General features: G+C 53.8%; 1 protein-coding gene across 1 annotated transcript in view; it reads right to left on the minus strand.

The window, feature by feature from the left end:
* Window positions 1-5,337, minus strand: part of LRFN2 (leucine rich repeat and fibronectin type III domain containing 2) — a 186,344-nt gene extending 181,007 nt beyond the window's left edge. The window contains exon 1 of the mRNA XM_086706775.1: window positions 4,332-5,337. The gene's annotated coding sequence lies outside the window, so the exon portion shown is untranslated. The remainder of the gene's footprint in view (window positions 1-4,331) is intronic.
* Between the last annotated feature and the right edge of the window lie 6,708 nt (window positions 5,338-12,045).

Genomic DNA, 12,045 nt, shown 5'->3' on the forward strand with positions numbered 1-12,045 from the left:
ATTCTCAATGGGGGCACCAGCGCCCCCAAGGGGGAAAAAAATCTGTTCTTGGGAGGGGTGCAAAAAAGTTTACTTCTTGTATGTGAAGCACAGATACACCTACGGTATATAAACAGATCTATGGTACACCCATGGTATTAAAATCCATGCAGGGGTGCAATTAGGAAAAAGGTGTCTAAAAAGCTCCTTGAAGACAGTAGCAGCAGAAAGAGGGCCTAGAAACATCAGCCTAAGGAAAATGGCTTCTGCAGACTCCAGGGCCAACGCCTCCCTGATGGCTGCCAGGTTACAAAAATGATGTCTATGTCAGTGTGTCCCTTTCTAGCTGCCTGCCACTGATCCCACCCAATGTCTAGACCACATGCCCCTCTTCTGCCTTCCCAGAAGGCACAGCGCCCACCTAGCTGGCCTGTCACCTTATTGGTTAATCTTAGTCCCACATGAAGCCGATATAATAGAGTCCACTTTCAGTGCCCTCGTACCTAAGAAGTATTACAGTTGACATTTTAGTGACTTAGGAAGGGGTCACAAATATAACCCTGAGTGCTAAGGGTATTATGCGATGTAGGAAGTGCATTCACGCACGCCATAAGCATTAACATCCTGATTCATCAGGATTCATCGGCAAGGAAGCACGAGGCTCCAGGGGAGGGAACACAGGGCAGAGCTGGGTCCTGTGGGCTTTGAAGTCAGACAGACATGAGAGTTGAGTGACCGCTCTGTCACGTACTAGCGACCGGGCAGGTCCCAACTTCTCTGAACCTCGGTGTTCTCATCTGTAAGGTCGAGGTGGGAATAGTGGTGATTTCATAGAATTGGGAGAATTCAATGAGATAATAATGTGAAGCTCTTAGCGTGTGCCTGGCACATGATAAGCAACCAAGATGTTGCTTCAGGAAGCTGGTCCTGATAGCCTAAGAAATTCTCAGAATATCCATTCTGCTTGCTCACTACCCCCAAGCCTGAAGCCTCCCAAATCCCCAGGAACCTCTAAGAATTTCAGAGAAAACAAAATCTGTCTTCTGTGAACTTCTATGGGCTTTTGCTGTTCCTGAAATCCTCACCTCCTCCAAGGAGCCCTCCTGATTGCCCTTGCTCTGAGCAGGCTGGACATAGCCATGGTTCCTGGTCGCCATCTTCATATCTGACTGCCGGCTCCCTGACAACACCTCTTCTTAGGCATGCTCATTATGGTTACACCTCCATATCCAGTCCTATTCCAGTTGGCTCATTAGTCAGACCTTGCTAAATGCACCCTGGGTCTGAGCATCTCTTCCCAACTCTACTGACGGGACCCAGGTCCAATCACAGGCCCTACACACACCCCAGCAGAAGCTGTGCCCATTCACTGGGTCTGCACCTGACCCACTCTGGGGGCAGCGAGAGGCAGAGTCAGGGAAGAGAAGGGAGGGGTTGGGTTCTGGGAGAAATTTCACACTCAAGCCTTGGACAGGAAAGGGTGACAGATGACACTTGTAAAACACGGAGCCTGTGCTTCCTGAGCAAATGTGCGTGGCTGTAAAAGTCTGGAGCAAGTGAGAAAGAGGGAAGCAGGTGCCATAGCCCCAGAGGTGAAATTTGCTCTCCGAATATCAATTCCCAAAGTTTTCTGGAGGGTTTCCTGGAATCTTTTAAAGATCAGTGTACCGTCCAGACAGCTAGGTGGGTGGGGAAAGCCAGGGGTATTAGCGCCCCCTCCCCCTCCAACCAAACACTCCTCCAGATCTGACCCAGGACTTGGGGGGCACCAGAACAAAAATGAGGTTATCACACATCTATGAGGCATTGTGCTACCATGTCCTTTCACCAAATGAGAACATGGAGGCTCCAGTCATCAGCCAACAAAGATGTGGCAGAGGCAGAGTTTGAACCCAGGCCCTCCAAGTGGAGGTTGCTTTCCATTGCATGCCAACTCTATCCCTTCAAAGCAGTTGGACCCTAAAACACCAATGGTGTCCCAAGAAAAATTGCAAAACACCCACACTGCTGTTGCTTCTGTCCAGGGTCCAATTCCACTTGGCTATCTCTGGTTGGTTTTCTTCCTCTACATCTCTGGCATCAGAATGGGGATGCCCCAGATGCCAATAACTGCTCATCTCCACCTCAGCCAGGGGACTTTCTGAAGGAGGAAAGACTGGCTGGAGACACTCCACAAGCCTGACACGCGGAGGCCAGAACCCCTGGATGCTTGGTTTCACTTTAGAGCCTCAGCTGAGATAAGAGAGCTGACTCCCACTCCAGCCAAACCAGAGCTTGGGTGGCCAAAAGGCAGCCAGTTTCCCCAGTGGCGCCACCTACCTCGTCTGCATTTCCCACCCCATCCAATTCCTCCTCCTCAGTCTCCCCTCAGGGAAGCTCCCTGCTCACCCTCTCTCAGGGCACACTCCCCAGCTGCTCAGATTTCTGGGCCTGGGCAAGGAGCGGGCACCTGGGAGGAGCAGGGAGCCCGAGCCCCAGCCACCGCTGCCGGGCACCCGGTCCAGCCGGCCAGGAGCCGCAGCTGGGAGCCGACCTCCTCCCGGAGAAGCAGCGCCAGAGGCTGAGACCGAAATGCCAAGTTTGCTGTTTGTATTCCCCAGGGAGAGGGCCGGAAGATAAGTAATGATATTCCTGGGCAGGAATTAGACCAGAAACTCTAAATCGAGGGCTGGGCAGGGGGCCTGAGCAGACGCATGTGAGGGGAGGAAAGACACGGAACTCTGCATCCCAGCCAGAGTCAGAAGGGAAAGACGACATTCCAGCGTCAGCAGAAGGGCCCGGGCAGCTGGCATGGTCCGCGGAGGCTGACAGGTCCAAGACCAGGCCCACACGAGCTTCCCAGTCCCCCCTGCGTGACCCTGACCCCCTCTAGCCTCCAAAGTACCCCACACGCAAGTCCCAAGCTGGCTAGGCTCCACTGTACAGTGGCTGTATGAAGCCACGGGTGGCAACCAGCCTTGGCCACAACCCCAAGACCGGGGACCCATACTCCCAGTCTCCCCTGATCCTGGGACCCACACACCCGGTCCCCCACCTCGGTCTCCCCACCATGAGTTCCAAACCGGGCCCCGTTCACGGACAACAACCCACCCAGAACCTCCCTCCCACCACCCGCCTGGGTCTCTGGAACTTCACAGCTCAGAGCTGGCAGTTTCCTCCCCAGCCTTGCTCCTCCCCAGCCACAGGGGTCAATTTCAGAGAAGCAGCCTGTGCCCTCCCCCCCAGCCCTACAAGGCCAATCAGCCCATTGCAGCCACAGCGCACCCCCCTCACACACACACACACACACACACACACACACACACACACACACACCACTGTGGCAAGGCAGGGGTCGGCGTCTACAGCCATGCTTATGACTCCAGCTCCCTCTCCCCACCAAGTGTCTGTCTGTCTGTGGTGTCTGTGATTCTCAGCTTGCACTTGGTGTTGGCTTGGCTCAGTCCCTCCGCAGTCTCCGCTCAGGCTCACTACTCATTCTTTCTGAGGCTCCGGCTTTCAGGGGCTCCGTCTCCCTCGAACTTGCTGCCTATGTCCTTTGTACTAGGGTGAGGGACGGGCAGATGAACAGGACACCTCCCTGTCACTGCCGCGGGTCTGTGCAGAGCACAGCACTGCTGGCCTCAGAGCAGTCCATCCCTCTCCCCCCTTCCTGCTCAGGCCAACCTTACAACCAGGGCAGGGCTAGGTGGGAGACAGACCTACCAACCAGGCACGGCTAATGCCAGTTTCCATATTGCTTCATCATGCCATTCTGATGCCCCAAGCTGCACACACACAATCCCCCCGGATCTCCCTGCCTGAGGCCAGGATAGGGCCCTGTGCCTGCCCTACCTGCCTCCCCAAACTGCAATGATGCCTGCCTTCCCTCCCTCCGCGCCAAATCAACCCCTCCGCACCCAGCTCTACCCCACCCCACTCAGCCCACAGAGCGCAGGGAGCCCTGGCGTCCGACCCAGCCCCCAGCAAGAGCTGGAGCCAGGCCTCGCATGTGGGGAGATGCAACAGAGTGGTCTGGCGGCAAAGTTCTCCTCCTGCTTCCAACGTTGCCGTACACCTGAGGCTCCCGTCTCTCCCTCCTGCTCGCCGGCCTCGCACGGACCCATTCTCCCCGCTCCCAGCCAGAGTTTCACCCCCCCCCCCCCACTCCGGGGCAAAAAAAGAAATGAAACCTCCCGCGATAAGGATGGGCGAAAAGAGGTGTCCGCACGACTGCCCGGGTGAGGGAGTCCTCAAGTGAGAAAGAAAGGGATGCAAAGTTCCCGGTTCCCCCAGGCGCGTTCAGCCCCGCGCCGAGCTCCCCGCAAATGCCCCAATGGATCGCGGAGACGCGGCGGCAGGCGACCACTCACCTGGGCGAGGCAGCATCTACCCCTGGCTGGGAGGCTCCGAGGCCGGCTCCGCGGGGCGCCCGGGCTCCCCGGCTCGGCCACGCATCCTTCCCCGCCCGAGACAGGCTCGAGCTAAGCCCTCCGGCTCCGGCGAACGCAGGCAGATGGTGGCCTCGGACGTCCACGCGGGGAGAGCCCTGAGCGGCTTATTCAGTTATATCCACAGCATTTAGCGAAAAGAACGGAGGGAAAAGCACAACTTGTTCTCTTCTCTTCCAGATTAAAAAAACAAAAAACAAAAAACAAAAAACCCCCAAAACCAAAAATAAGATAATCCCCCCCTAGGAAGACGCCGGTAGGATTTTCCAGATCGAAGAACCCGGGGCATTCCCAGGGACCTCGGGCATCTCGGAATGTGGGGTGTCTTCAAGTTCAGGCGAGCCAGCCGGGGTGTGCGTGTGTGCGTGTGTGTGTGTGTGTGTGTGTGTGTGTGTGTCTCAGCGAGAGAGAGCCAGGCACTCACACCCACACGCACACACACAAACACACTCCCCCGCACTCCCCGCGTGCACACCGCCCCCCGCGCGCGCGCACACGCGCGCACCCGGACACACACACACACACACACACACACACGCACAGCGATCACACGCACGGATCCGGCAGGGAGTCGGGCCGGCTGCGGAGGCAGCGCGGAGCCGGCGGTGGAGAAAGCCCGGCGGCCGGAGGCGCCCGAGAACCTCGGGCGGTGCGCACCGTCCCCGCCGAGCTCTCCGACGCGGCAGCCCCCAGCGGTGGCCGGCGGAGCTGCAGGAGCCGGGCCCGCCGCCCAACGCACCCCCTTTCGCGCCGACCTCCACCGCCGCCGAAACCGGAGGGATTCGCGCGGCCCGCGGGGGTGGCCTGGAGCCGGCGAGAGCCGGCCAGAGGGCTCCGCACGGAGAGACGGGAGGGCGGCGGGCGGGCCGCGAGCCCCGGAAGCCGGGAGGGCGGGCTCGGCGACCGAGTGGCGCGGGCTGCCCCTGCGCAAGGCGGGCCGGGCGGCCGGGGCTGTGCCGCTGCAGCCGGCGCCGGTGCTGCCGCCTCACGTGCGGAGCGCGCCGTGCAGCCTCCAGCCCCGCCGCCTGCAGGACGCAAACCCGCCGCGCCGGCCCGGGGCTGGGGGTGGGGGCTGGGAGGATCGCGCCCATCCAGCCCGGGGCCCGGCTCCGAGCCCCGCATCCTGGCGGGGGACCCGTGAAAGATGAGCGCCGGGAACACGCGCACACACAGGCTTAGACTTTCCGTGAGTATCACAGGGATCCGTGAGGTGTGCGGTGGCGCCAGCTGTTCACACAGCACCTTTTGCAACTCTTTCCTTGTGTGATCCTCCCAGCAACCCCTCATCTGACATGGGAGGACACTGAGGGCGGAAGTCTAAAGCGACTTGTCCAAGGCACGTGGCAGGTAGTCCCTACTCCAGGCTGACTGTGGGCTTAGCATCAGAAGGTCGGGGTCTGGCCAGGGTCTCATCTTCCTTTGGTTATCCTCTTTACCCACTGGGATCAGCAACCAGTTCCTGGGAAGGCTGGACTGGGCTCTGCCTTACTGAGCTTCCCAAGAGGTACCTGTCCTACTGAAAGAAATGAAAATTTGAGACTCCTGCTGGCACTCTAGCTGGTTAATCCAGGGGCAGGGAAAATGTCTCAATCCATCTCTTCTCTCCTAGTGGCTAACGCCTCCCTTGCACCTGTCCCAGATACCCACAGGGAGGCACATGTGGCATGTGGCTGTGTCTCTGCAGCCCAGGATTGGCTCAGCTGGATAAATCTGTAATATAAGACCCTGCCTCCTACCTGCCTATGCACACAGGTGGGTGTAGATTGGCAGAACCCCCCGCACCCAGGCCCCATGTTCCGGACACCCTCTCCATGTGCATCCAGGGAAACTGCCATATCAGCCTACTTCAGACTCTGAAAAATAGGCCCTTCCCCGCAGGGATTCTGGAAAGCCTGGGGGGTGGGGGTGGGGGGGCAGGGAGAAGGGCATGGCCAGGATGAAAGTCAAGGTATATCAGGGTGTGCTGGGTTAAGAAAAGAGAAGCAGAGCTGGGGTAGGGATAGACAAGGGGAGAAGAAATGGGAAAGAGAGGAAGGAGAAAGCTGGAGGTGCTTTGAAGGAGGTAGCAGATAGGGAGAAGAGTGTGAAGAGAGGAAGATGGGGGAGGGACAATAGAGGGGGAGATAGGCAAGGCCAGTATTTCCTCCCTTGCTTACCTGAGGGTTTTGCATACCACAGGTGGGGGCTTCTGGGGAGGGGGCATTGGGAGTAGAAGGAGGAACTGAATTCCAGGTTCAAGTCTCTGAATTACCCCAAGAGAAAGGGGCTAGGTTATCTCCTTAACCCTACAGTCACCCATGAGAGAACTGAAATCCCTAGTCGCAGGGATAAGGACCAGGCTAGCACCAGAGCAAAACGGAGCTGCTCTCAGAAACCAAAAAAGCATTAGGGGGGCATGGGGGAGGGGCCGGAGCCCCCAGAGATGCTGGAAGGATGCCCCAGTCCCTGCTGCAAAGTGAACCCAATGCCTCATCAAAAAGTTTTCCCAGCCCAGAGAAGGGAATGCATATTCCCTGGACCTGGATCATTTCTCTCTCTCTCTCTTTTTTTAATGCATATGCATGAAATGTATTTAAATGAATGGTTCGTTTCTTGCATTTTGGGTAATTCTGAGGACAACGGGTTTATTTTTCCAATTGCATCTGCTTTACCTTACCACTGAGCCCTGGGCCTGGATGCTCAAGGTGGCTTTTAGACTAACCAACAGTGTGACAATGCCTTCCCCTCAAAGGGGCTGGACGGTGTACTTTCTAAGGACCTGCCCAGCTCTGGGAACTCCCCAGGGACCTTGGCAATTGGAGCAGGGTGGGGACCCAGATGCACCTTGGGAGGTTGAGAGAAAACCAGTCTGCAATCACCACTCATGGTGGGAAACCCCTGGAAGATAACCCCACTTCAATGATGGAAAGGTCAATGATGGTGGGTTTTTTGATTGCTCGAGCAAACCCAGAAGGGCTGGGTAGCGGGTGACTGCTGTGTTAACCACCTTCCTGCTTTTACTGATTGCTGAACCCCAGAGGAGAGCCAGGACTTTCCAAAGGGGTACACATGGCTGGGATAGGGGTGGAGGAACAAGGAAGAAAGCTTGTACACAAGCCATTCTAACAAGCTATTTATTTTCCACTCTTAAATAACCCTGCAATGGACATCTTTGTATCAAATTCTCCACCCACATTCTTGTTGTGTCTTTGTTTGCTCTAGATTCCTGGAAGTAGAATTACTGGGCCAAAGGGCATGAATATATTTAAGGCTCTGGGTACATTTTTCTTTGTTTCAGTTTGAGAGTCAAGGGCAGACAAATGATTTCCCAGAGAGCTCCTAGCAGGTGCCTAAGGGGTGTGCTTTGTGCCTTGTGCTGCATATCAGGGCCACACTACACACTTGAATATAGCTCCAATACCTCAATTTGATTTATCCAAGCTCCCCTGCCCCTAGCCATGACTCATCTTCCCCTGCCCGCCTAAGCACTCGTGACCAGCTTCACCCTATTGTCTGCATCCCTTGGCTTTCTGGCTGGACTCTAGACACTAACCTCCCCACTGCGCCCCCCCCCCCCCCAGCACCCTTCTGGGCACATGGCTGGCTCCCAATACCCACTTGCTCAGCGGGATCACAGCTCCTGATCAGAAGATTTCTCAGGAGGGGCTGGAGTGGGGAGGCCTTTAGCATGAGGAAAAGAAGGTTGAGTTGGCCTGGGCCTCCTAACAGATAGAACCATCTGTGCAAAGGACTATGAGGAGCCTCTCTAGTGTGAAAAAGAGAAGAAACTGGTATAAACAGAAGTGAGGGATTCAGATTAGATGGTAGGACAGAGCCACGTGCCTGAGTGTGTGGAGTCACAGGGTGGGAACTGTGGAGCCTGTCCCAGGCAAGAGATGCAGTCTGTAATCCCAAGAATGCACTAGATGCTTCTCAGAGTCTCCCATGGCACCTCTAAAGACTGACTTTGTGGGCCGGGGGAATAAGAGAGATCCTGGGGCACAGATACCTAAGACCGTGAGATCTCCCTCCACTGAGTCTACCATATAGGCTAGAAGCGGGGAACCACTCCTAAATTCTTAGCACTCCATTCACCCGGCTTATCCCACAGGCCTTGTAGAACTCGGGCACATGGATCCTCAGAAGCTGAGGCCCAACCCCAGAGTGCACTTTCTGGAGATGAAGGTCTGGTGCCTTTTAATCCTGCAGTGCCCTCCACCCCTCCTCCCTTCCCAAGTGCTGGAGTAAGTAGCAGCCCAAATAAATCCCTATTAGTATGCATATGTATTCCCAAATTCCTTAACAGCATGACTAACACCACCTACAGCCATTAGCTCCAGTTTGTTTTCTAAATCCAGTTTACTTTTCATCTGCAAGCCCTCTGTTTACTCCTCCCCTTCCCCAGGCCCCATAGGCTCCCTGCACAGTTTCACCCTCTCGCCCCAACACCAGGTCTGGGGCTGGGTGCCTGATGCATCAACAGGTCAGAGGGTCCTGGGAGATCATATTCAATCAACAGAGCAGTCTCTTCGAGTATCTTCTATGTACCACTGAGCACTCGGCTAAATACTGTAGGGAGAAGAGAGGGAAGGAGAAGGCAGTCTCTTCCCGGAGAGAAAGGACACAAACCAGTTCTGGCACGGCGCCTTGCAGTCTATAAAGAGCATTCCCAAATGCTACCTCACTTGTTCCTCACAACAATCGCATGAAATAGATCATCATCCCCATTTTACAAACAAAGGCACTTAACATGATGGCTCCCAGAGTTTGAAACTCTGAATGGATGGCCCTGGATTCCAAATTGAATCATCTGACTCCCAGGCCCCTTCCTGTGTACAGAGAAGCTTCTCTAATACTGTCCGGGATGCCACTCAGTGGCAAATTATCTGGTACAGCCTGAGGTGCAGTAGGCATCCAGCAAAGGGAAGGCCAAGGCCACCAGGGCTAGCTTGGTACAGAATTTGCAGCCTGGAAGAACCAGCCTGGCAAATGCAGAGTTAAGAGACCGTGGGCTTGCAGGAGAGTGTGGGAGAAAGAGCACCAGAGGGTTAGATGGAGGGATCTGGATTATGGTTCTTTAGCGTGACCTTGCGCAACTCTAACTTTCTCTGGGTCTCACCTTCTCCACCTCTAAAATGGGAGAGTTGGAGCTAAATGATCTCTAAGATCCAATGAAAAGCAGTAAAGAAAATAGCAAATAGCCATCCAGAGCGGGACGTGAGATGCCATGACTCGATGGACAATAGGCCAATGTCATTGACTTCTCTGGCTTTTGCCTCCTACCAGGGAATCCCCAGATCCTAAGGGTGGTATTGAAGTGGAAACACTGGGCTGTGGCAAGTGCCCAAGGGGACCTGGGAGAGATCAGATCTCTTAGCTCTACCCAGGCACTTGCCCCAGCCTTCCCCAGACCGCCTTGCACCCCCAGCCCCATTTCTCTTGCCACCGGGCACATAACAGCAGGCTTTCCAGGCAACACATTTGATGCACTGTGTGCCGGCCACGCCTCTTTGCCCTGGACAATATTTATGGTATTTAATTCTCACAAAACCCTGTGAGACAGGTACTGTTCTTGTCCCCATTTTACAGGTAGGGAAACATGGCACAGAGAGGCTGAGTAACTTGCTAGGTCAGAGAGTTGGCAGGGACGGAGTCAACATGCTATCCCTGGCACTTGAACTCCAGAGCCTATGCTAGAAGTGACTGGTTGTGGAATAGACTTGTTTAAGGAAAATCAGGGTAAGGAAAATCACAGTCCCAGTCTCCCCAATGGACAGGGCAGATTTCCTGCTTGCACACCAGCTCTTAGTCCCTTCCTTCACCTCACCCTGCCTTCTTTTATGCATTGTTTAGAGCATACAGTCATAAGTATGTGGTTTGTTTTATAATCCAGTCAACTGTGGAAGCATGGCTGTTGTCATTTATGTCCCTGCCTTAGCATCCTTCACCCAAGAGATTTATCGCAGCAGGAATTGACTGACTACAAAATTCTTTCCGTTCCTTAATCAAGCCCTTGGCTTTTCTTTCAACGGGACTTGGAGAGTGAAGCAGAAACCAACCCATTCCTGATCCCGAGCAGGACAATAATTCAACTCCCCCTAATGAAACTGCCTTTGTAGGTTTCATGTGAAAAGTACAGACAAGGATTAAGGGAAAGAACAGCTGTGGCCCCATCCTAGACTCTGGTAGAGCCGACCAGCTCTGTATGACTACAATATCAGAGAATAAGGTAAAAGTGAAAAGTTTGGGAAAATTCTGTGTTTCCAGAATAGAGAGATCACTTTCTAAAATGTTTTCTGAGGGAGAGAGGGAGGGAGGGAGACAGAGAGAGAGAGAAAGAGAGGGAGAGAGAGAGAGAGAGAGAAAGAACACGCAAGTGGGAGAGAGGAGCAGAGGGAGAGAAAGAATCTCAAGCAGGCTCCATGCTCGATCCCACAACCCTCAGATCAGGACCTGAAGCTGAAATCAAGAGTCAGATGTTTAATGGACAAAGCCTCCCAGGCAACCCCTGAAGGGATCACTTGTAAAGCAAGGAAATCAGACAAGACTTCAAGGAGGCATTGACATCTGAATTACACTTGAAGGATGGATGGCATTTTTTAGTGGGTAAAGAGATGAGAGAAACTGGTGGTGCAGGTCAGGGTAATAGTATAGGTGAAGGCAAGGAGGCAGGGCAGAAAAGTGAGTGTGGGGAATTTTCTGGTGTGGCCAAAGCAATGGTGGAAAAAGACATGGTGGTGAGAAATGGGGGCTCCGGCTATAGTCTCTTGGTTTAAACTTAAGTGCGGATATAGTCTCTTGGTTTAAACTTAAGTGCCCTGCCTGTAAGGAAAGTTACTTTAGGTTAGTTGCTGAGCCTCCTTGAGGTTCCATTACTTCAACACTAAAGTGCGATTAATAATAGTGACAATGTCACAAGCTGGATGAGGGGATTAAATGACATAAATGACTTTTGGATATTAGAGTGACACAAACTAAGTTTTCAAGATGTGTTAGTTATTATTACTATTATTATTTTACAAGAGCATAGCAGGAGGTAGGAGCAGACTCGGCCGTCAGTGCCTTGAACATGGAGGTAGTGGGTCTGGGTTCCTTCGTGTGGACAACTGGGCAACACTGTAGTGTTTTGAACAGATCTATGTAAGAGCTTGGTGGGTGAACTGATAGGAGAAAGACCTGACAACAGAAAAGCATTTATAAATATTGAAATAGTCCAGGTTAAGGGGGGAAAGGAGTCAGATTGAAGGCTATCTTAGTGACAATAAAAGGAGGTAGATGGGAGAAGTAGAAGGAACCAGACCTTAGAGGGGACAAGACTGTGGGGTCTGAGGGGAAGGAGGATCATGGTCAAAGCTCACTTCACGTTATGAAGCTTACTCAACTGGAAGAGTGATTGGTGTCCTTGAGAGATACTGGGAGATGGAGAATGTGGGAGGTGGGGGAATGATGAGCTCCACACTGGACGTTTGGAGTTTGAGACCCTAGGTCCTCTTGTCCAGGACATAATTCAATAAATGGGTCTGGAAGAAATAGCCGGATGTAGAATGGAGGTGTAAGTAGAGCACATCCCCAGGGGAGAAAGCATAGAGTGAGAGGGAGGTGGGGGTTAGGAATTTACACTTATTTGGCTTTACTCCATGTGTGGTCCTACACTAGC

Source organism: Puma concolor, chromosome B2 (assembly GCF_028749965.1).
Source record: "Puma concolor isolate L17-30 chromosome B2, mPumCon1.1.hap2, whole genome shotgun sequence".
In the NCBI taxonomy this organism is placed as follows: domain Eukaryota; kingdom Metazoa; phylum Chordata; class Mammalia; order Carnivora; family Felidae; genus Puma; species Puma concolor.